Source organism: Bombus vosnesenskii, unplaced genomic scaffold (assembly GCF_011952255.1).
Source record: "Bombus vosnesenskii isolate JDL3184/JDL3185 unplaced genomic scaffold, Bvos_JDL3184-5_v1.1 scf7180000013286, whole genome shotgun sequence".
Taxonomy (NCBI): domain Eukaryota; kingdom Metazoa; phylum Arthropoda; class Insecta; order Hymenoptera; family Apidae; genus Bombus; species Bombus vosnesenskii.
Window position 1 is genome coordinate 1,023,664 of NW_022882939.1, and position 26,507 is coordinate 1,050,170.

At 38.1% G+C, this 26,507-nt stretch overlaps 1 protein-coding gene and 2 long non-coding RNA genes across 4 annotated transcripts in view; 1 reads left to right on the forward strand and 2 right to left on the reverse strand.

Annotated features, from left to right (window-relative positions):
* The window catches only part of LOC117232378 (terminal nucleotidyltransferase 5C), a 153,081-nt gene that overhangs the window by 41,736 nt on the left and 84,838 nt on the right, over positions 1-26,507 (forward strand). The gene's annotated exons all lie outside the window — the stretch shown is intronic.
* On the reverse strand, positions 223-2,739 carry LOC117232381. The gene is made up of 3 exons (XR_004493114.1): positions 2,657-2,739; positions 2,375-2,460; positions 223-544 (listed from the first exon to the last, which is right to left on the reverse strand). It is a non-coding gene; the product is annotated as an uncharacterized LOC117232381 (long non-coding RNA).
* LOC117232380 lies at positions 20,981-22,684 on the reverse strand. Of its 2 annotated transcripts, XR_004493113.1 has the most exons (4): positions 22,309-22,684; positions 21,842-22,188; positions 21,305-21,748; positions 20,981-21,211 (listed from the first exon to the last, which is right to left on the reverse strand). It is a non-coding gene; the product is annotated as an uncharacterized LOC117232380 (long non-coding RNA). The 2 variants fall into 2 exon arrangements; XR_004493112.1 differs by having other exon boundaries at positions 20,984-21,211; positions 21,842-22,678.

Below are 26,507 nucleotides of genomic sequence, written 5' to 3' on the forward strand. Positions count from 1 at the left end.
AAAGAAGACGAAAATGTAGAATAAAAATTTTTTTTTTAATTTTTCCATCGAGACAACGATCTACAGTGAGATCCGTTATAACGAGACGCGACAAAGTGCACGCGTACCGAGCGAAAATTCAAAGTCGATTTTCTCGAAAACAAAGGCTCAAACGAAAAGTTTTTATTCTATATTTTCGACTTCTTTTTTCGCGTAGAATCAGCCCCTTTCCGCTTGTACCACCAGTTACCACCCACCCTGTATTTCATCCATTATTCAAATCCGAGAGAAATCGAATAACGTTAATATATATATTTCTTGATTTACGTTCCTTGATTTACGATCAAACATTCCGCAGTTTAAGATAATAGTCGGTGTTTATGGCAATAAACTTAAATTCCTTAAGCCATCGCACTTTGTTTTTGAAACAGGTCACTAAAACTGAAATCTGCAGTTGCTAATCTCCAAGTACGTGTATAACACACTGCAAATCCGAGCGCAGGCAGGACGCTAATCCAACTGTATCCTCTCACCGACAGATTACGACATCGGGTAGATCCACTTCCTGCGAATGAAATAAGAACAAAATCCCTTTCTATGTCAACCGCGCGATTCAACAACGTCTCGATCATAAATCGCGCGAAATCGATCGAAGTCTGCCAGCGTCTGGTGGGTTTGTGCCACCCTCTGGGCAAAGTCAGCGCAAATTGATCCCGATCATTGACGCCAAATGAAATCGGAGAGACGCCGCGCGTCGCGTCTCGTCGTCCGTGACAGGCTAATGACATGCTGGTTATCACGAACACGACCTGTTTACGTGTGTGCCCAGGGTGCACGCACACGGACACGATTGTACCAGCCACCCACACGAAGCGCGTATAATACGGGCGCCGGGTATCTGCGATGTCTCCATCGACCAACCAATTCTCATTGATTGTTCGTCGTGTGACATTGATCCGTAGACAGAAATCACATGTGCACGCAGAGCTCGTGTTATTTCTGTACGGAACAATTTCAATTATTTCACCGTTGCTCCTCGTTTCATTAACTTTAACTATCGTGATACGTCGAAGCTTGGATTTGCATTTACATTGGCTTCGGTTTGCCTCGTCAAAGCTTAACCCGCGTTCTTTCGCACGCGACGAGTTTCGCTTTGCGTTGATCTCATTCGATTCGATCAGATTTGATTCGTGACATTTTGCTTGGAACAGCGACCAACTCGATCAACGAAGTTCGAACAACGTGTTTGGCAAAATGTAAACAGAAACTGAAATAGTTTACGAAGATTGCTCGTAGTTGGATGAACGTTAGGTAAGCCGAGAACTTTCCATTAATTATACAAGTGGAAGCATCGAAGTGTAAATTTGGAATTAAGTTGTCCGAATAATTATGCAATACTAATGGATGGTAACGATATAATGGACGGTAGTACGTCGTTTGTACTTTGTTTTACTTGTTTATTGAAAATAGCGATCGATCGAGATAAGAATGAATTACGGGGAACGTTTTTTTTTTTTTTTTGTTGCGTCAAGGTCTCGTGTTATTTATTCCAACAATGAAACGCAAATAGTATGAAGAACGCAACAATCAGAGGGAATTTCTAATTTCTGCGTGTTGTTACGAAATAATCTAAGTTTGTGTTTTCATTGAAATCATAATTATACGAAAGCAGAGGAGTTTCGCAGATAAAACAATCGTGCAGCGCGCTGGTATAATTATTTAAAAGCAGTTTATCTGCATGAATCTTAAAGATAATTCGCCCAGAATTCTCTTCATATAGAGACTACTATCTTTTTATCAACAAACTGGTTGGTAGCGAAATAACGTAACGTCGCGATGGTAATCGCACCGCTGCGAGTTTTCATTGAATACAATTGAATGCGGGCAAATTGGAGCATAAAAGACACGGATTAATGCTCGTCCGTATATACGTTTCTTCGAAAAGTAGACAAGTTTGAGGAAACCGTATTACGGACTATGCTTCCCGTACAACGATCTTAACAATTTTACGTCTTTATAAATCACCAAGTAAATTCGCTTTGTCTACAAATTGTTTGGCCCATGGGAATCGAAAATTTGTCGCAGGTGCATCGTCAAACGCGTACCTGCAAAACCACTGTCATTCTCTTCCTTGCCGCAATTTGACTCCGTTTCGCAAATACAATACCGCAATGTCGAATTTATCTTATGAAAATTCCACGGATAAATAGGAAAGGAACCTTGGTTACCAACAAAGTTCTATCGTTTCATTTTCTAAGGCAAAACATTTCTTTTAATACTTCACTAAAATATGCTAGCCTGTAACATCGACGAAGTAATATTCATCCTATTTTTCAAACGTCTAAAACGTTTACTTGAATCGTGAAACAAGCTGTTCATTTACAGAGAAACTTACTATAACGGTGCATAATAAATCCTAGTCGCCAAGAACGTGCCCATCGAAAAGATTCAAAGTCCAAAGATACCAACGTGTACGTGCAACTAAATATACAAAATGTAAGAAGAAATTGTTAATCTATTAATTACTAAATACTACTAATTAATTACTAATTACTAATAAAAAGTTAATCTATTAATTACTGTGAAGAATAAAAGTTAGGAATATTTACATTTAATAGATCGAATTATTAACAAATTGAAAATAAATTATACATGAAAGGTAACATTTATTTCTTACCCATCTAAAATTCTAACGAAAACACGGTCCTAGCTTGGAGATCACGCTGTTCCACCGTAAAACCTCGAAACAACGAAACATTGAACCCAGGTGGAAAGTTTCCACTCGGTCAGAAACTTCGATGATCGCTGTAACTCGACGGGTAATAGAGTCCCTTCGTCTCTGGCCGCTTCCAGTTCTTCACAGCGTCCGACCAATTTCCCCATTACCTTCGTTCGATACCGCGGTGAATTCGTGGAAATTGGCCGGCGTTCGTTTGCACACGAGCCGAATCACGGTGCGGTTACAGTTCGATCGCTTCTTCGACCGCGTAATCGATTGAAAATTGAGGCAACAACCGTGCAGGGAAAATACCCACGGGAGCTGTATACTTCCCGGTTCAGCGAGGAGCGACGTTACGTCGTCGATTTTCAGACAACGCGTACGACGAGACGAGGAAATTGTTGCCTGGCAACCGATTGACCTAGATCGGTTGCTCTATCGTAGCTGGAGTTGCTCAGGGCGTCTGATTGTCGCGGCAGGGTGCAGGGTTGAAGGCTGAATGGGATTGAGGTGCGTTGAAGAGGAAACTAGAGAAACTGGTAGACTGCTCTTGGCAGCCCATGCTTGTAATAGTTGTACTACCATGAAATTATGGTGGATATTAAACTTTTGATGTATAATCGCTATTTCGCCTCTTTTTCTTTCTATTTGTTTGAAGCTTTCGAATTGAGAAAATGAATTAGCGTTGGGCTTGCCAGACCAGGTCGGGAAACCGGTTTTAAAATTTAGTTTAATATTGTACGTTTATTGTTGCTTCTTTTGTTCGTCTAACTTTATGTAAATTTTTATATTAACAAAAATTGAGAAGTCGATTAATCAGGTAATATAAGAATTCACATGAAGTTGGATGAACAAAAGAAATAACGATGAACGCAACGCACAATTTTTAATGAAATTTTCAAAGCGGTCGTTTGACCGAGGCTGGCAAGGTTGGCGTTAATTTATCGTTTCGATTACGTATCAATTTTTTGAATAATAATTTCTACAATTAGAGATCTATTATTTATTTATTTATTTTGGTAAAAGTAGACATATTCTTAGAGTAGCGATTTTCAGGATTTAGCTTAGATACAATTCATTCATGTAGAGATTTTCTATGTTTTTCGTTTTGTTAGAAATAAAGGTGTTTTGACAAAGTAATTAAATTTTGAGGGGTTGTTCCAGGGATGATCGAAATTTTTATTTTGTTAGAAATAAATTATATTATACTTCACATTTGTAAGGGATAAGATCGAGCTGGGTGAAATTGATTTACCCTTATTAATTTTTAATTTCATAATTATAGAAGTTTCTGTTTAAAAGAAGAAGTTTAACTTTTACCATTCTATTGATGTATTTTCAATGGAAATGTGCGTAATATAAGTTTCGGAGTAATAAGTTTATCTGCTGAAAATTGCAAAATATTAACCCTTCATCGCCGTGTAAAATCGAGTGCTTCTTAATATCATCGCGTTCCAATATAAAATAATAACATTATTTTTACCAAAAAAAAAAAATGGTAGTATAGTATAGTGGTTCTATCGCGTCATTAGGTTCTCAGATACATAATGAAGCTGACTGTAACGTTAGTAATACAATAGCGTAATATCCATTCATCTTTGGTGTTCTGATTAAACTACCACCAACATCGATAATATTAGCATTGCTTTACCACTATAGATCTTATCTACATTTCCACTATCGATTCAACTCGACAAAATTACTCCGATATTATAATATAATTTATAGCATTATGACATGTGTTAAATTATGATATAATTGATAGGGTTCTTAATTTATTCGTTGTTCCTCTTTTCAAACGTAAAATTCGTTGTATTATATCTATTTGTTAAATTATCGGAACAATTAAAGGTCACACACGTGTTTTGCGAATTACAGATACACAAATTGTTTGACACCTTTGTTGTCTTTTTAAATTGAAGTAATCGGCGTAACATATTACGCGTTAATCATTGAAAATCGACAATTTATATCGTTATTTACTTATTATATACTTTCACAACGGTGAAACACGTTAAATTTCAAGATCAAATATTGAAATTCTACGATACTGCTCACTTCGTGTAATTGCAGAATTTGTTAATTTCTCATTTTTTATCCGAAACTGTTAAGAAATCGCGAAAGAAAAATTCTATACTTCAAACGTGAAACGATATGTTTGTATCGTACCAGATTATCTAATCGATCGCTTTAAACGATAGTTTATTGCATTCTTTAAGATCAATTAATCGCAAAATTGGACAATTTGTTCCAACACGCAAGCTGGTTACAGCGGAAGGAAAGTTCGTATCAATCTGAAAAACACGAAACAAGTTTTCGACACGTTTTTGCGAAATTCAAAAATTGTTCAATTTTTACCAGAAAATAAACAAGCAACGACAATACGGAATTGGATGCTTCGAACATGAAACGATGTTTCCTTGGCACTTTAAATTGCATATCTGGTCTAGCACTTTATAAACAACTGTACGCACAACATATCTTCACAATTATAAAGTTGTCTAATTTATACGTAAAGTTCAATCTGAAAAACAATCTTAAGTAAATGAGAAATAGCAAAGAGAATATCACGGACAAGTAGCGATAATTTAGTGTCGCATAAAATTATCTGGACTAACCATTTATCTAGCCTGATAAGACAACCACGTCAAAGTAATATATATTACATCGATAACACAGTTAAACAAAAGGATCATGACATCGATGGTTTAAAGAAAAACCGAATGAATTTATCAAAATCGAAAATACAGTCATTAATTTTCACAAAACACTTTGTTTATGCCGGAAACTCGTCATTGAAAGGAACGACATTAGACTTGTTATTTTTTAGAAAAATGGACATTATTTCTTAGGAAAATGACAATGTTCAAATTTCTTAGGAAAATGTTTAACAGTTAAAATAGAAATATTTCCCATAATCAGGAAAATTTGATTCCAAGAGAATCAAGTTACGCGAAGAATGTTATAATCGTAATTAAATGTTTCTGGGAGGAAAGATTTATGAAAATTAATTGAGAAACAAAAACGAGTAAGAAATTATTCCCACAGTTCGGAAAATTCGGTTCTGAAATAATTCAAGAATCGTAAACGATATAACAACGATAATTAAATTCTTTTGAAAGAGAAACAGAACATCTAACTAATTAATTATTCTTGTTTTTATGGAATAACTGGTCTTGTTAGTGATTTATGTATCCATCGATTAATTCGAACCCGGTTTCGATGAATCGTCGGTAGTTTCAGTGTCAGTCATTGTCGTCAGTGGACATGACATTTACATATCACACGCACGGCTGTCATTGCGGCATTGTTATTACGTGAATGGGCGTTTATTGTCAATTTCTGGCTCGTCGGTTGGCTGCAAGGTCCGCCGGTCATTGCCACTGAATGGGCCAACTGATTCAGACATATGCCACCGTATTATCCCCTTGATACCCGATTCCAATCGTTCCAACCGATTACGATCATTAGGAGCGATCATATCGAAGCCTTCAGATCCTCGTGAATGATTTCCACTGAATTAGATCGACTTGATTTTCATGCAAATTTATCGTTTTATCATCTAAAGTAATGAAATTCACTTTGCATCTTCTACTATTACAGAGTTTTCATGTTTCTGTGTTATGCACATTCTGTACATTTTTCTTATCGTTAGATCTTCGATTTAGAAAAATGAAAATAGGAGAATTTAGAAAATAATCGTTTCGTTTAAATTCATTTTTTCATACAAACAACTGTTTACTAAAATTTGAGCCAACACTTTAATATTTCTTTGAAACTGTAAATCGAATAGAAATTTTCCAAGAGCAACTGTTGGATGGGTAAGCGAATGAGTAGTCGATTAGGAGGTACGTTTATAGCTTGTCTATGTTGATGAAACATTATACAAGATAGTTATGAGGCGTTTGAAACATTGTTAGTCAACGTATCGATAATGATTATCGGCGATACCTGTTTATACCTGTTTATTATTTCATGTACGGTTAACACGTGTAACGTACGTATGGATAACGTGATGTAGTTTCTTGGAAGCGCGTATGCTTAAAAAAAGGTCATTGCATACGATACACGAAGATAGCTCGGACTTGTGCTTCTTTACAGTGATAATCAAGTACGTTCACTGTGTAGGACGGAAATGCGAGTTGGCGCAAACTTTCAGCTCATTTATGCTGTACAATGTTAACGATGTAAGAAGAATTTTTCACGAGAAATTTAGGTTTCGTCTGTTCGCGTATTTTTCCTTCGTTGCATCGCAACACTCGAATTCCATCAATTTCACTTTCTACGCGAGAAAAGATCTTCCACCGGGTTTGACGAACCAAGTTCTACTGTCATTCGTAATACGTAAACTGGCGCCAACGCGAATCAGCGCAGCATTTCGTCATAGACGATCTTCGCGTACACCGAAACCGTATTCGTACACGTCGAACGTTCGATTTGCGGCCGAAAATACCCGGTTTGCGACTCGTACACGCGTGCTCGGTGTATGCCGCACCGCGTGTACCTCGCCCTTGACATTATATCAAGATCGCATCATCCATGAGCAATCCGCTGGCCATTGGCTGGCTTGCCTTTTTCTGTCTACTTCGATATTACGTAGGTTTATCAAACTATGATATGTATCTAAATATTTTAATACATTGATGGTCAAAATTAAATTTCTGTGACAGAAATAAATACGCAGATAAGAATACGTATTGTTACGAGATCGAATCTCTTCTCGTCTGACACGTCCCTTTATCGGCGATCTCGCTGTACAATGTGCTGTGCAATTCCGTACGGTATATGATATTTTCGGGATATTTATGTTCGAGTTACGAAGACGACCGATCGATGTTTCTATCCAATTCATCGTCCATATCAACGAACAGCGATGGTCTTCTTAATTCTTTGTCGAAATATACGTAGAGCTTGACGTTTCGTTTTATAGCTGACAAATACACGTAATCAACGAACACCGTCACAGTTCACGTACCAAAGATAGACTTCAGTTTCTGGAGTATCGTAGCGTGATGTTTAATTTTGTGAAAAACGTTCGCGTATTTTTAACGGCCAGGTACGAAAACGTTAAGAAAATGGAGCGAGTTGGTCGAACACCTTGAGGAATTTTCGTAGCGGCACCATGCCAGCGTCTGCCTCTGAATCAACTGAAAACAGCACCAATTACGTGGGAAGAATACGAAGAAACCGCGTTGAGCAAGATAGAAAGTCGGGAACCGATGTTTTCGGAAGATCGTTTTTCTTGATAAATCGCGCGATCGGCTCGTGGATCGACCGTTAATTAATAGCAACTCGTAAATCGAGAGTCCGGATCGATCCGCGCGATAAGACGGTTACGGTGCCTGTTAAAAGTGCAATTTAGACATTCCCAGGCACGGGCGGACGTTTACGACCGTCAATTTTCTTCGATTAAAATGTACCAATGGTAAATTATGCGACGAGATCCGACGACGATTTATGGCCCGAGCCGTGGAATCGACTTCTGCCAGGCGGCTCTCTTTGCTTTACGAGACTCTTTCATCGGCCTTGATCCGCACGGGATTGTAGAAACTGGAAGAGATATCGGAGTCGACACAAATTGTCACAGTGGCGAGGTCAAGGTTTACGAATGCGAATCGTTCTTCAATAGACTCTTAGACCATGCCAGATCATACTTCAAGGGAAAACGGGTTAGAACACGTTCGCGGGTCGAGTGATTGCTCAAGGTCGTTTGTTCGGTAACCAGAGACGTCACTGGCGACTCTTTTGCGTTCGATGGATCATAGTATTTCCTTAAATTGTTCTTTCTCATTGACCTTTGTTCGTTCGAGATCATAGAGACTGAACAAGATCGATGCAAAACTGTTAGACCGATGAGATCGAAGTTTGGTCATGTGAATCTTTCTGCGATTTTAACTTTTAAATTAGCTTTGAAATAACGAGGGGAAGAAATGACGAATAATAGGGCAAAATGTGTTTCAAATAGGTTGGTTGCTTCAAGTTACTTGCTATTTTTACGTTCAGTACGTTAATATGTCTAGGTCATTTCGATTGGCCTTGATTCGCTTCGGATTATAAGAACTGATAAAATTGATGTCGCTATAGATCGTCGTACCGATGAGACTAAAATCTTCTTGGATTTTTCTGCGCTTTCTTCTTTTCTTAGATTAGCTTTGGAACGCTGTATTCCAAATGGATCGATCGCTCGAGATCGTTCGTACGATATCCAATGACATGACTGGTGACTCCTTCGAAGCAACCTGTACAGAGTAGTCAGGCAACGCGATAATATTTCCATTTCTCGATGCTTCCGGTTAGGTGATACAGTTACAAGACGATAGATAAACCGGTGGTGCACGTATGGCGCACGAATTAGATTGAGAATGAATCGGCTCGAGCTTGGTTGAAAAGCCTTGTCCCGATGTGCTGAGGGCGTGCCGCGAAGTGGAATCGATCGAACCATACGATTCCATACGAATGGCCGCGCTATCGCCTACCAGGTGTTGGTCTACGATAAATCCCACGAGATGCGCCGTTTAATTATTTAACGGTCCTTTATCGATCACTATGCACCGACCGATACGACAAGGCTACAAGCACCAGCTGCTTTGTCCCTCTCGCGACATTGCGAAACAGCGGGCCGCATTCTTTTCTGGTTACCAATGCTAACGTTCCTTTCGTTCACGTTAACGACTTCTGTGGGCTTCGCCTTTTTGCAATTCCTCTTTTCTTTTCCTTTCTTTTTATCTCGGTTCTTTTTCCTTCCCACTGTTTATTATCTTCCTTCTTGCTTGATTATTCCATGAAGGTAAAGAGTTGGTTGACACTAATTGAGAGACGGTGTTTTTTCAAGCTGGTGGAGGTTTCAGATCACATGGAAGGAGTTTTTAATTTGTTAGTTTATTCTTCCTTGGTTCTCTGTATGTTCTTTTTTTCTTCTCTTTTTTGGGGAGGGAGGGGATCATTGTGCAGGAGCGAAGGTTTGGGTAGGAGCCCTCCTCTTTCTTATTATTTTTAGCGACGGCTGTTTATTGTCTTCTTTTTTAAATGGTTACTCCGTGAAGGTAAAGATCAAGAGGAAGGTAAAAATGACGCAAGACTGAAATCCTTCTTAAGGCTAAAGCTTTCAAGTTGTGCGTAAGATGTTTCCAATTTCGTGGTTTCTTGTTCTTTGCTCGCTTTTGTCCTCTTACGAGGTGGTACCTATCTATGTAGAAGCGAAGAAATTGTCTCAGGCAAGCTCTTCGATGTACAGCCTTCTTACGCTAATAAATCTAATTGACGTTTGTTCGAGTACGAAGATCTCCGCCTTCTCGCTCTATATCTCGCAACTGTATGAAATCTCTTTTAAAATTGACTTATGTGCAGCAGTACCATAATCCATCTCTTTTCTTCGAATCGCTGAGAAAAGCGCTAAATCATCGAAGAAAAGGAAAAAGACTCCATCTTCTTTACCTTGTCTGACGCTTTTTCTATCAAAGAATAGCCAAAAGAATATTTAAGGCCGTTGGCAGCTGTATCGTTGAAAAGAACCGATTGTCGATGGAACGGAGGTCAGATCGTTGAGAAACCTTCGGGAAACCGCCTCGACGAGGCGGTTGGTCGGTGTTCAGCCGATCGAATTCGCCTTTCGATAGCGAAACGGGGACAATTTTAAGACTCGTTCCTTTAACAATTCGTTCGAGCGAGTAGATAATGGCGCCAGCGTGAATGTAGTCAACCTTGTGCGTTACCTACCACACCCTGCGTAATGCCTCAATGTAAAACTCGAGAGGTCGGTTTTCACCAGTTTCGAAGTGTGGAAGGTCGCAAGTGACAGGAAAATCGATTTTTTCTCCCTTCATGCCGCTACCGGTTTCGTTAACATTTTTTTTCTTCCTCCTGTCCTTTTCCTTTCTTTCTTCTCCGCGAGCTCGCGGCACGGAACCCGATCGATTTACAACCGACAGATATTTCCAGAAATCGGAACGAACGATCGGAACGGTCATTAATAACAATCAAAATTTTATCTCCGGGAGATTCTGTAGGGAGAAAATTGAATTTTAATAGAAAGATTCGTACGGTTGCAAATATTCGAACGTATCGCTACGTATTAATTAATTTTCAACAAAAATGCCACTCTTCCGGTGTAATATTGCAAATTTCAAACTTTAATCAAGTATATCGAAATTCATGTTTTACACATCGAGCTTTAAGCTTCGGATACTCAAGCACAGCTGTCGCGATGTTTGCTGAACGAAAGAAATTTCTATTCAGGCTCCATCGCTTTGCAATTACGCGTATAAGAATGTAAAGTTGCATAAAAGTCCTCAGCCTCTGATCATCGTTCTTCGTGCGAGCCTCGTCGTAATTTTGGCACGATAGCCGTGTCGAATCGTATTGGTTACCAGCGAGATCGTGCATGCGCCGAAACAGAGGTAAATAGAATTCACTCGTGACGACTCATAACACGTGATACCTTCCCGTAGGAAAAAATCGCGGCGAGAAAATTTAAGCGACGTCGTGTTACGATCGTACGGTCCGTGACGTGCATTTTTGGTCACGGGCCGACGTACCGGTTGGAGGCTCTTCAAGATTCACGGCGCTCCAAGATTATGACGTGTAAATCGAGACGATACGAGACAGTCTATCGTATGTACTGTGGCCAATGATGAAGTAGTACCTACATGGACACTTATAATGTAAATTTGAAATTTTATTAGCACAGGCATTGGAAACTTGTAGCAACTATGACACTACTTCAAGTGATTTTTATTTTTTCAAAGGCAAAATTCTTATTTTTCGTCATATTTCTCATACATTACTTCCGAGTGTGATAATTAATATTTTTAGATGGCTGGTCATTTTAAAACATTCCACTAGATTCTGTTCGTTTTAGATTTTATTAGTCTACTACATTCTATTTGATACGTTTTCTTCCTACGTACTTGTACCGCAGATTATTTTAACGTTGGCTGCAAGCTCGTGCAGCTGGCTTCCTATTCTTTCTGCTTATTCAAACCGCAATAATAATTAGATTGAAAATTGGTCGGAAATAACTGCAAATTATCTAGCTATTTATTCCTTGCAAAACAAAAGAAAAGACAAAAAAAAAAAGAAAGAAATAACGTTATCAAACGATGTTCGCGCTAATAAAGAGAGATTCTGTTTTGTTTATACAGGAAAATTTTTCCAAGGAATTGCGGCATCGAAAATTCTAGCACAACAAACTTTATCTTCTAACGCGGTTGAACCGCAACCTTATTTACAACTTTCGATAAGAAATTATATTTTCGGTGAAATCTTCGTAACATTTAACTTCATCGTTTGTCTGTCAACAAGTCTTGCTTTAGTTACTTAGAAATATCTAACATAAACCTTATACTTGTCATAAAAAAATATTGATCATTTGATAGCTCCAAAAAGATAAAGAACCTATTGAAGCTACGTAATTTTTACAAACACCGTTTTTTACGATTTGTCTTTTCGTCGTCGTTTTTCTGTCGTGTAGATCCCAGAAAATTAAACCTCAGCAAGTACATCCTCTGCGACTTTTTCTTTTAGAATTTCCATAAAACTATCGATTCCAAGTAAGCGTCGACAATCAGGGCCAATCGTAAAAAGAACGATGATCGATGAATCGAGAGTGATTCAGAAACGCATACGATCGTTCGGTAACCCAGCCGTTTAATTTATCACGACGAAGGACCATAGGTGAGCATGTTCGCGTGCGCAGTGACCAGCGAAAGTTGCAACTGTATTAGCAACAGGTGTGCAACAGCTCGCAGCCGCGACAGGTAAATCGATATCTTCCACTGCCTCCCACTTCAGCTTCGTTTTCCCGCTTCTCCAGGTTCGTCTATTCTTATTCCTCTGCTTTTTCACCGCGACTCGATCAAACATTATTGTTTAACCTTTCAATGACCAAAGAATTTCATCGGCCAATACATTCTACTTGAAGGTATTTAACCTGTCTACTCTTCGGGTCTTGTATTTTAGTAGATATATCCAGTAATCGTGAAGAGGACAGGTTTATTACAGTCTTTCTAGGAATATTCGTATTTATAATATTTAAATACAATTCGTCGCCACAGTATATTCACAATAATTACATTTCTTCAGGACAGTCGCTGAATACAGTTGCGGAACAAACGTGAGTCGTGTATGGACTGCAGATATTTATGCATTTTGGGAAGATCTTAGAATTTCTAAAAGTCTACAAAATACACATAATATACAAGAATATATAAATCATCCAAAATAGAGTACTTATCGTGACATTAGAACGTAGATGAAACAAATTTCTATTTAAATTACGTCTCTTTAGGTATATTCATAAAAGTATAAAATTGTATTAACATCCGCAGTCTAATCACGTAAGACTATGATCCTAAAAATTTCTTTTTAACCAAAAATCAGACAATATTCGTGAAAGTGTAAGATGTTTGAAAAAGAACCGTGAAATCTCTAAATATTAGACTGTCAACTAAGTGGTTGCGAATTTTGTCATTAGGTGGTATTGACAATCGTAATTACTTAGTTACCAAACCGATATAAATGAAGATCATCGAGTGCAAGTGATTCTCGCGATACTTTTCAATAACGAAGATGAATGAAACACAAATTGTGTCACTCAGCAAGCAAAAATCCACTTCATTCTTTGTAAAGAATTCGCAAAGACAATTTTCTTGAGATTCGATTATGCTCTTGTTACTCTCTGTTATACTCTTGCTTCCTGGGTGATTGCTCCTTCGACATCAACACGGTAAAGAAGTATATTAGTCCGGAATATGGTTAAAATGGATAGTTATTACGACTCACACAACACCACAGAATAAATATATCTGTCGGGGAAACCGGGAATTAAACTCAAACGTTTACGTCGTTTTATCATCCGTTGAACCGGCATGAAAATGTTTTTACTCGCATAATCTACCGAAACCGTTTCCTGTGGCACTAACTTCCTTCCAGTGTTCACGATTATCGTATTGAATAACTGAAAGTTTTAATTAGTCGGGCTCGTGATTGTATTAAACGACGCCGACTTAATTGTCTGAATTGGTTGTACGGCTGGCATTAAACATTTCCATTCCCTGTCAGACGGATACAAAGGTCAGTTTATGGTGATTGCTCGTACTATTTCTCTTTCAATCGCTTCCTCTGGCTAACGTAAAACGCTCGATTAGATTCCATTAAAATTCGTATCCGTGAAAGATGAGATTTTCAGGACGTGGGTTGTAATACTTGGTTCGTAGAATATTCATGCGAATTATAAATATTTTCACAGATATTCGATAACGAAATTAAACAATGATATTTAATAATAAACGAAACTCGATCAAAGGTGTGTCTAGTTTTTTAACCGTCGCAAAATATAGTTCATCCTTGATAAATTATTTGCGTATTGTATTTATACTTTAATTGTTACTATTTTATTCTTATTTTTCTACATTTACGTGCGTTGTATAAAATGCAAATGTATAAAAATCCACGATCTAATAAGTAATTTGTTTTTTCTTAAAGTTGTGTCTGTATGACTAAGAACAATGGGTGCTTGTGCTTAGTCACTTGACAGATTTCTATTTTTAGAAAAATCCATGTTCATAAAATTCTAATCGAAACACTTCCGTCAGGAAATGTGTAATGATTCGCTTTGAATCCATCGTAGGAATGGTCACAGTAGTGGATCACCTACGAATATTTAATAGATTCACGTTTTCTTTCGTTCCTTTGTATCATGCTGATGTGCAAAGCTGAACACGCTTTATACGATTTTCAAGAATGTTCATATCGATTCAGGTACACAATTCATATTGTGTTACAAGCAATGCACCGAGTGACACTTAAAAGACAACACCGTACTCTAACGTTTATCCTTTGTACGCACGGTATCGTGCCAATCAATGTTGGGCTTCGATTACAAGCACGAATAGAGGCAAGATGTTGGACAACGATCGAACATCGTGTTTGCAGTTGCTATACAAGTACAGACTTGTGTATCTTTAGGCACAGTAGCGGTTTCTATCTGGTAACAAAGGATCCTTAGGTGGAAATCAACTTTTGGAAAGTAACTCGATCCGTTCTGCCTTTCTTTAATCAGAACATTTTGTATTCAATTTTTCTACGAATTTCTCAAAGAATTTCAAGGAGAAATTGAAATTTCTTTGATGAAGCGAAACGTAGATTCGCAAGAGTGGAAACATCTCTTTGATGTTTTGCATGTAGAACCTGGCAATATCGAATTATTTATAAAAGGAAGAGTAATTCAGGATGAAATTTCCCCTTCAAAGACTATTTTAGCATTCCTGTCTATTTACTTTGAAAAACGAAATCTTCATGCTGTTCTTTCTGTGCTCTAAATAATTTCGATTTAAACATTTATTACATTGATGTATAGGTTTCTTATCATTAAATAAAGTAATTAGCAAGAATCGAAATAATTTCTATCTCATAAATGAAAGCTACTCACGCTGCATACTTCAACCGACGATGAGACCCAATATTTTTGGCACGTTCTTCGGTCATACGTGAATCTTATTGAAATTTCCCAATTTTGAAAACGCTATGAATTTCCCGAGCAATCAAATTATCACCATATGCTCATACTAGAAAATTCACAGGCCGTTTTCATCATTTCCCGCCAATGACCAGTTAATTTTCGCTCGAAACGCAACTAACACGTTCCCCTAAGCTCCATACCGCTCCATCGACATTTCGTACGTCCGACTGCCAATTTTAGTTACAATCACGTGCAATGGGACCGCAATCGGCAACCTGCGTTGCATTACGCCACGTTTCGGTAGAATTCCAGCAATGTTCGCGCGTGGTTTTCAACGTAAAAGAGGGATATCCATTTCATCTTCCTGCGCTGCCCCACGTTTTTCCTTTCTTCCATGCGATCACTATCGTTCGGCCATGAGAACGCAAGAATCTCTTGTCGCCGGCATATTTATGGAGAACTGGTCGGGATTCCATGGAGAAACGCTCATACTTAACACAGTTGAGACGCTAGAGACACGCAAGAATTCGCTACTTCTATTAATTGTTCGATTGCTCATTTTTTGCAATTGCTGGCTTTCTTCTTTTGCTCGTTGGTTGCTGTGACCAGAGTTTAAGGAAGTGCAGTCGAAGTGGAAAAATACGCGATTGCGGATATTTGTGCAAATTCGTATCTTTACGAAGGTACTGGAAGAAATGAGAGAGAAACTTATTTCACCCTGTAAATGTTACAACGAATACTTTATTTCGTACGCTTCGCGTAACTTTGCATACTGTATGCGTCGTGCACGTTTTTGCATCTCTAGATTTTCTACAAACGCGTGAAGACTCTACCGATCTGTCGTTGCTGGAAAGAGATAGGCACTCGATGCTTCTAATTTGTTGAGGAAACTTCGGTTATTTCATTTATATAATAGTTTCTTTTTACTTAAGATAACAATTCCCTTATCGAGATACATGGTTCTGCTTTTTGCTTATTATACACAATATCTAAAGTTCTTCTATCCTTCCTTTCCACTCCATCCACTCTATCTCCTCTTTCTCACACTGTTTCTTATTTATCGTTCACGTTATTTCACGTTCTTTTCCCATATGTTGCAATGTATTTTCTTTTTGTTACAATTTACGTATATAATAGTTATTATACTGAAATACGATGTAGATATCATTTGTAATTGTCGTCGCGATAAAAATATATATATTTTCAGTAATATTAATAAATAATTCTGAAAAGTATAAAGTATTTTTATTAATTTATCGCGAAGAGGAAAAATAAAATATTACGCAAGTTAATTTGTAATTCTCAAATAATGATAAAAATTCTGAAACAAAGAATAATAAAAGTGCGAAGTAATTGAGGCTATAACAATGATAAGAGATAACGAAGTTTCCAACAATATTTAATTAATTCATGCTATTTAAGCCAATATCGACGCTGTTATCAACTTCCAAGATCAAGATTCGTCTGACCCAAGTTAAATCATACCACTCGTACAACTGATGACATAAATACACGATGAACCTGCTTTACCTCTTGCGTTACGTATCCCAAGTGATATGATCTAAAAAACAAGAATCTGGAAGAGACTGCTTTCAAGGCTGCGACTAAGCCTGTGCGCCGAGTATTGGCTAAACTCGATCCGGTAGATCGTTGCCAGCGAATTTACCGTAAAATGTAAATCGTGTCAAACCATTTTTCAATCGGAACGTGATTGACCAGTTTACCACCGTAGAAAGTGAATTAACATTCAGGCGAGATCGGCCGCTGCAGATAGCATCGTTATTTTTAACGAGCGCAGGTTTCCAATGAATAGTAGCTCCTTTGACTGGAGGAAAAGAAAAAAAGAAGGAAAAGAAAGAAAGAAAGAAAGAGTCGCTCTTAGAGACAAAAAACGACCAACTTCTGTTCTTGCTCTTGAAAAGTTTGAATAATTCCTTTCTTCTCGTTACATCATACTCCTCATATCTTCTCGTGTTACAGGCATAGAACTATATTTAAGAACTATTTCGGAGGGTGAAAAGCTTCTTCTTTCTTCTTTTTCTTTAGAATTTAATTATGCAATATCACAAAGGTGAAATTTTAATAAAATTTTTAAAAAAGTACACGAAGAGATTCGATAAACGTGTCAACCAGTTCTCCCTGCTATTTTTGCCGCCAAACAAGTTAATCGAACACCGTTATTTTGTTGAAAAAATACTTTTATACTCACCGAGATATATTAGGTTGTCCGAAAAACGTTCTTCCGTTTTATAAGGAAATAATAGACGCACAATGTTTTTTGTTTTATATTAGTTTATCGAATTATGCACGAAGATAATAATAGAAATATAACGAAATGGATCATACTTAATTCGATAAAATAATATAAAACAGAAATTGTTGTTCGTCTATTATCACCTTATGAAACGAAAGAAACTTTTCGGACAACCTAATACAAAATAATTTCGGACACAGTTTCGATTTACTTGACAACTTGCTCCCCAAAAAATTGTCAAAGGCGACCCATGTTTTCGCTTAAGACGATCTAATCTTTTCGAACTAACTTTCATTTACCTACTTTTATATTATTTATCTGTTATGTGTCTTACTCGCAAACTCTCGTACCACAGCATGATTTATCTCTACATTGTAATTTTGCTCTCGAGCGTCGCAGATTTATCGCATTTCTCTTTTCCCTCGCTGTTCGTTGTTATTTCAGATTTCGTTGTTATTAACGTATATGTATGTAATTGTACTGTCGTTACGCAAGCGTCGCGCGGACATCTGTTTCGCGATAGCGGCGCGGCGGTTCGCTCGTTCAGAAAAACTCTCGTACAATTTCCTAACGATATCCGTGAAAATACCGCGTTTCTCGATCCTGGCCGCGACACACAGACTCACGCACACCGACCGCTCGCTTATCACCGATTAAATTCTTGCGAATAGTGTGCAGCAAGAGCATAATTGCGCAAGATTACGTCGGGTCGTGCTGCAACGCTCGCGGACCTTTATCTTACGCAACACGTCGTGAATTGTGTTTTCCAATTGAGATTTTAACCAATTTATTCTTTTCTTCTAATCAAACTTTCTAATTATCTTCCGGCGAATTAGAGACCGATGCATCGACTCGGCGGCCGATCGATCTGTCGATGCTTAGCTTCGATTATGAGACTCTGAGTAACCATGAGCAATCGTTCGTTGTGTAACTTCGTGTCGGTAGAGCGAGGTACTTGCTGACATAGCGTTTGGTGGTGACGCCGATAACAATTGTTTCTGGGATTCGTTTGTCGTTTGTAATGTATTAGGTTGTCCGAAAAGTATCTTTCTTTTACAGACACGTCTTTTACAACAACGCATCTTTATACGAACATGAAACCTAATCTGACGGACGTTGTGATCTTTATCTTGATAAAACAAAATGGATCGTACGTAATTCGATAAAACAATATAAAACGGAAAACGTTGTGTATCCGATATTTCCTTATAAAACGAAAGAAACTTTTCGGACGACCTAATATTAAGGAGACCGAAGGAACGATGCAAAGTTCGATACAATTAGAAACGTTTAATATATCTGTTAATAGATTTTTATAGTTTCCTAAAGCTTCTTTAGTTTCCTTATAGTTTCCTAAAGATTTCGTATTCGGCTTTCGAATACAACTGGTCGCTAGACATTCTGTTTTATTTTCAAAGGATTGGTCCATCGCTATGAGACGGAATCTAAAAAACAATACTAAAGGAAAAGATGTCAAATTTCAGAATGCTTCACAAAATATCTCTAATCTAATCAAGTTTCCCATTGTAATCAATTTCGTCGTATGAAGATGTTCCCTCTAACTTCAGACCCTCGGACGATACAACCCGAAACGAATTATCCGAACTCTCTTCGAAAAAGAATACGCGAATAACCAGCACTTCAACTTCCACCTTCAAGCCACAATTTTCGCCGTGAATGGCGATTACATCGGCTAGAAACTTCGGCTCAGATCATACACGGTTCGCATGAAATTATCAGAATCCTCGTTTGAAAAGAATTCAATGTGCGCTGTAACCTGCACTTTTAAACCACGATTTTCCCCGTGAATCACGATCACAATTACGTGTTTAAAATCAACTTCTCCCCTGTACTTTCTCCAAGCACACGATCGATCTGTCCTAGTCGATGCATACACGTATTTATGCAAAGAGAGAGATCAGGTTATGGACAACGAGGATATGGCTGGTGGGTGCATAGATAAAAGTGTCTTTGTTACGATCGAACGAAGGAGGAGAAACGGCGTAGATCCCACGATGGCGAAACACGCTCGATCAACTATAACGCGGGTCATTGATTTAGCCGGTCTCGCACCTATATCCGCGTAGCCGCGCGCTACTGTGGTTATGCATTATGCAAAACTTTTTTTTCCAACCTGCAGTGACTTTAGTCGCTGGGTGAACAAAGAAAAAAGCTACAATCTCTTTGGTTTCCTCCCTCTCTCCCTCTCTCTTTCTCTCTCTCTCTCTCTCTCTCTCTGTATGTTCTTTGTATGTATATGTTGGCGTGCGTTGCGAACAGCATTGTCCATTTGTTCTCCGATCACCTGAAAATCGTGTCACGTAGGGCATAGGGCGTAGAGGACACCTTAGGCCTTTCAATTCGATCGCATCGCGAAAAGCGTAAACCGTGAGTAATTACGTACCATCGCGAATCCGACTGGAACGTGATTTATCGGTGATTTGTAGGCGGCGTTCGTTGCTACCGTTGTATATCATTGGTAAATGGTCCGGAAACGTCGGACTTTAATCAAAAGTGCGTTCTTGTAATTGCTCGTAGTAATTTATTGGTACACAGAGGGGAGGGAAGTGTGGGATCTTGGGAATTTAAAATTGTTGTGTAGAAAATGGACAGGAATGGACAGGATCGTAGCGTGGCAAGTTACGCTTTTGGTCGATTTTTCTCCCGAATTTGGTTATATTCCTTCGAGTTTTACGTAGAGATGGAAGAAAAATCTACGATAGAGATATAATAATAATTTAGCAGAACATAGTAATTTACTTCAGAGTATAATGATTTTTAGTTTTTGTCAATAATAATAGGTCACGATTTACCAATATTACGATACAAAAAAATCGGTAAAATTTCCGATGAGAATTGAACAGATACGAAAAGGACACGACGCTAATCTGCGGATAATCGGGTGGCGGATTAATTCGATTCAATGGCGGAAAATTCGATCGACCGGTGTCGACACCACCTAACAGCTGTTAGCTTTCAGCTGTTCGACAGCATTAAAACCGAAGGATTTCTTTGATCGTGCAATTAAACACTGGTCGGTTGGCGGACGTGTTCGCGGGCGCGTTGTTGCGCGCAAGAAACCGCGACGCATATTGTGTTACAATTTCAAGCGATTCGCTTGATGAAAGGGATCGGTTTTTCGTATTATTAGAGGCTCGCTCGCGGCTTTGATCGATAACCCGATGGCCTTGAATAGACACCGGACTTTTCTAACGAAGTAAAAGTTGACTGCGGTGAGACCGGCTTCGTAAGGATTTTAAGAGATTGCACGTCGCCGAAGGCATGTTCGATCGTACATATTTATTCGTGCACGATCAATCGGAATACTTTCTAATATCTATCTACTTTGCCATTAAATCGTCGGTTAATTGAAAAAATCAATGTACGCGTGTTCTTTTTCATTATACAAAAACTTCTTGTGTTTAAAAAAGAAATGGAAAAAAGAGATTTTTGATGTACTTTTACATATTCATAGAACGTTCGTTTACAGTTTAATGAGTTGCTGAAAAATTAAAATGATAATGTTACTCGTTTGTTAACTTCGTCTAAAAAAGAGGAGAAAAAGGATTAAAACGTATTTTTGCATTTTTATAGGATATTTTTAATTTGACGTTTACAGCGCAATATATTGTTAATTTAGTACGTTCAAGTTGAAGAAGCTATAGGTCTGGCCAAAATCAATTAATTCCTCAAGGCCGCCGAGCACCGAGCATCCTTCACCGCATCTACGAGTTTCAGATATCACTTTCCATATTTTCTTCTATATTTTCCATGTTTCCCAAACTCAACGTCAAAACCACATCTACAAATGTAGAAACAATCCATCGAATTACATACAACTCTATAAGAAACTTCAACTTCGGTTCTATCGCCATCCAATGTGATATATGATTACCATATGCGAGGGAGGCAATCGTTCATTGGCGAAAACGCTCGACTCATTTGGTTAAGAGATGGAAACTTGTTCCAAGAGGTACCATGGAAATACCCTGGAAAGCGAGCAGCAATCTCGCTCCGCCCTGCACTCCGGCCGCGATACATCCAAGGCCGCTCGAGGCCGATCGAGTGGCTCGAATTCGTCGATTCGCGGGTGCGGCAGACAGAAGGCACTCTTTCACTCTCTATCTGTCTTCTTTTAACCTACGTACGACCATTCGCCTTCTCGCTCGTTACTCGTTCTCTCAGTCGCTGGCCTAGCGTCTAGTCTCTGTCCGGCAACCCTCGCTTTCTCTGTCTCTTCGTTTCTCTCTTACACCCGCTTATTCGATAATACTTGCTCTCTTTGTCGCTCGTGTATACACTTGTAGTATTCTGGCCACATCCTCTCTCTCCTACGCGTCTGTGTTACATTTAGTCTTAGTAGTGTGTTTAGTTGGTTCCATATACCTTTTATTTCGTTCGCTTGCTTTCTTTTTTTGTTTGTTTGACTTACCGATTTTTATATCCCTCCTTTTTGGTGTTGTTGCTCTATCAAGAAACCATATTGAGAATTTTTGAATAGAACGCGTGAAGGGTATTTAAGGTTAGGAACTTGTGAAAGGTTAACAGTTGTTTCCAAGAGATACTACAAGTTTTTGTTTCGTTGCAGATACCGTGAATAACGCGACTTATTAACTTATACATCGGTATATTACACATTGCGGAGTATATTCGCATAGGCAGATGTAACGACATCGATCACTATGGACATAACCCAGGGAAAGGTCTAAAACTTTCACAACTATCTACTTCCTAAAACATAGTCACACCGCTTCTTTCCCAGATGTTTACGTAATATCCCTAAAAGCATACCATCCTTACCTTTCAACGCTCAGATCAAACCCACGAAACTCGCTTAAAATCGAATCAATTAACCCCAACAATTTCCGCCATACGTGCTGTCACTTTCGAAATACATACCTTTGATGAAATCGAAGACACGTATCGATCATTTCGATCGCTATTTCTCTAACATACGGTCGATCAATTACCTCATTGGCTGTTTTACATAATACACATATACTTGGAAACTATTTACCATTTTACGAGGAAACGTGGGATCGTTCGGCTAGCTTTTCGAATTATTTCGACGAAAAAGAATGCAACCGAGTATATAATTATTTTTACACAAATATCCCGAACTATTCGAGTAATTCCTAACTGTTGCTCTCTGTCTCTGTCGGATGCTTGGTGCGGCGCACCGAGCGCGAACGTCCTTGACGGTCGCCGTGGCGACTGCGCAACACAGAACAGCGCAGCGTTGCGCGTCGTTGCGCTTGCGCGCACTCGATGCACTCGCCCCACCCCCATCCCATCGCTTCTGTGACAAGCCGCCCCCCACCACGCGGTCCACCTTTACCGTCACGAACAACCCCACTTTTCTCTCTAACTATATATCACGGTTGCCGCATATTACGTCATCGACACCTTCACTTTGCCCATGCTCGGAGCGCACGATGCTCTGCCACTCGTTGCTCTTTCGTTGCGCTCGTACGTTGCCCGCACACGTCCTCTCGCAGCATATTGTTGCTGCTCCTGTCCAGCATCCTTCGATCTCGTTCCATCTCGTCTTTCGATTACGTTCTTTTACTTGTTCTTTTTTTATTTTGCGTAAACATGGGTATAGATCGTAATGGAAGGGGAAAAATTGCTAGGCAACTGACAGTAAGGGAAGTAAATTTTTCAGGAAATACATTGTGGTAGTTACTCGATGATTTAATAATGAACAAATCTTTCTCGTTCGAGCTCGCCGAGCACGGTGCTGTGCCACTCGTTGTTCTTTCGTTGCGCTCATACGTTTCCTGCACACGTCCTCTCGCAGCATATTGTTGCTGCACCTGCACGATATTCTTCAGTGTCGTTCTATGTTATATTTCCATTACACTTTTTTTACTTTCTTTCCTTTTGCCACCTTTTTTTCGTTTTGAATAAAGATGGGTGTAGATTGTAATTGAAGACAGAATTGCTGAAAAAATGACACAACTAAGGGAAGTACATTTCTTTGATGATGAGGGTGATTTGATCATTATACTTGATCCGTTCATAATAAACAAATTTTGTCTTTTATAATTTTACTGATATTCTTTGGATTTTGAGAGTCTTCATTAAAATATTCTCTATGTGTTTCGCTTGCTATTAAGAAACAAAAGAGAAGGAAACAGTTTTCGTGTTTGAGTGTTGCATTCTTCTTGTTCTGTAATATGATTGAATACTTACGACGCTCGTATCGGAGCAAATACTTCATTTTTAGAGACAATATTGTAGATATCTCGAAATTGATGATTTTTAACACATGTCACTGACCTAGTTGTTTTTATAGAAATTATTATGTATTACGAAGTACATATATACGTGGATATTTCTTTCACATTTTTATTCAAAATTGTACTTCAAATTTTCCAGAAGCACCTAAGATAAAAGTCAAGTTCACGTTGATCGATTACTTTTTAAAGAGTATTATTCGATATTTTACAATAATGTACCTGTTCATATCATTCTATATATCATTCATTTCGTAACAAAAACGATGTACAAATTCCACCTCCAAATACATATTTTTAAAAATGTATCAAAATTATATCGCATCGCGCGCAGATAAAAGTTGTTTGCTTGAAAAAAATTTTTCCACTGCGGACCAGTAAAAGATCCTCGAGCCACCAACAAACATGAACAACCACGCACGCAAAGCGCAAACATTCGAGATTCATCGTATTGTGTCTTGACAACTTCCTTTTTCTCTTCATCGCGAAGAGGATGATGAGGACGCAGCTTTGACTCGTTCATGGTGGATACTGGAACGACCGGTTTTTCCAGAAATTCACGTGAACAATTCGGACGATTAACATACAGATATACTTATGTTCGTTAGTCGGTGAGCAACGTTAGGTGGACGCTATGCGATATCTTCAAGTTAATCAGTCAGCCGGTCGAAAATTCAAATGAAGTCTGGGAAGTGATCTTCCCTGAAACCGAGAAACCGGACCGTATCCGGATTAAAAATACCTTTTTGTTTCGAGTCAATAAGAATACGACTTACATCGATCGGCCAAGATTAGGTGATTTATGGATCACACAACATATACACGTAATATTTTTATAGGTGTTATGCACTCGTTGGAATAAAGTTACAAATTGCTAAAGAAGTTAGAATTTTATAAATTCTTCCTCGCTTACAAAATGTTACCTGACTATCCTATCTGACAAAAAATTAGACGGTTGTAAAACAGAAATTTCTAGCCTACAATTTATAATCTAATTTACTAATATCGTTAGTTGGCAAATTATTGTGCAAGTGTCTTATTTTCATGAAGTATACGACTCGTAAACTTGCTTTATCGAGCTTTTAGCGATAAACCAATGGTCCATATCTTTATTAAGATTATTTTTACCCCTCGAGTCAGAATGATACATATTAATGATACATATTAAAAATAAACATTTTGAACGATGTTAAAGATTGCGAATAAACACGTAATGAAATTCATTTTTCTCTTTCGTTGTCCCCTTTTTTGTCTACCTACTGTTGTCCAGTTGCAAAAGATAATGAGCAATTTGAAACGCGCGAATTCTTACACGAGCATCGATGAATGACACGCGTTGACAGTGTAGCGCATCCTAGAATAGATAAACCGCGGCTTCCATTTAAAAGCACCACAGACCAATACTATGACGTGAAAGTAACGATCTGATGCAGAGTCAATAACCTGCGATAACTGTTTGACCTAAAAGTGTCTTTGGAACTTCGTCGATGCATCTTTTTTCATTCCCTTTGCATCGACGTCGAAAGCTCTGCGATTTGTATGGCGATTCGGCGTGTTGCATCTGCTCTGACCACATGATTATTTAATCGACGCCAATTTCCGTTCGATTACGGTCCTTTTATCAAATATCTAGCGTCTTTTCTATACACGTACGTACGTATTTGTAAATTTGAATTCTCTTGAGGTCTTTTTATACGCAGGTGAATTTTGACAAGCAATGAGTTTTAGATTATATCGGCTTTTGCCGTAGAAACGATTTTTACAGTTTTACAATTTTATGGTTTTATTATCAAACTTGTGTTACTTGCTACCTAATGATTGATAAATCTTTGCTGGAAATATTAAATTCAATCAATTAACGAATTTTCACAGATCATAAGTTTCAGGTAATAAACTCCTGTCGTACGGAATTTTCGTAACTTTATAGAGTTACTTGCTACTTGCTATGCAAGAGAAAGAATTAACGTAGACAGTAAAATGTCGCGACTTGTCAGTCTTAATCGACTCTTTGTCCAGCATAGCAAGTAACGAGTTTGGTAATAAAACAACAGTAACAGAAGTTTATAACTTATAAATTATGACTTTTATCATGCAAAAGGTTCCCCAGCGGTGACCATTATTTCTTTCGCCAGTGTGTGCGTTCAAACTTTCCCTTGTCACGTTTGGGCGACAAGGCGTGTAACAATATGCATTTAATAATCGAAAGAAACGGGGGAAGAATTACCTTGTTGACGTTAATAAACCATTAGCATATTTATAAGCGAGAAGCATTTAATTCGATCTTTTTTTAAACCCGCACTTAAAGTCCATATTCATAAAATTATACCTCCTTGGAATAATGTAGAGCAAAGTTCGAGCTTTAAAATATAAGTGGAAAGTTCTGTAAACTCTAAAACGACATATTTTCTCTTGGTGTTCAGTTCAGAGCACGTTGATTTCTCGTTAATTCTACCATTATTTACATTGTTATTAACTATAGGAATTAGCAGATTGTAAATTTGAATTATTTGTTAAAGAAATTTAACGATATTTTTTTTTTAAATAACGTTTATTAGACCAAGATGCATTTTAATGCATTTGGGCATTCACAATAAACTATAAATTTTGATAAGATGTGTTAGGTAAATGTACCGATACGCGACGGTACGACGTAGCCATACTATATTATGTGTTGGCTTTTTAAATTTTTTGTTTTAATATATTCTTTGCATTTAAGCCGCTGGGGGAGCGGAGCTTTTATGTGATTTTGTTTTTATTTGTTTTTTCTGTCCTGAAAACAGAAATTTAACGATAACGAAGTACAGGATGACATCAGTGTAATTGTTGATTTTTCTTAGAATTTAATCTCGAAATTAAGAT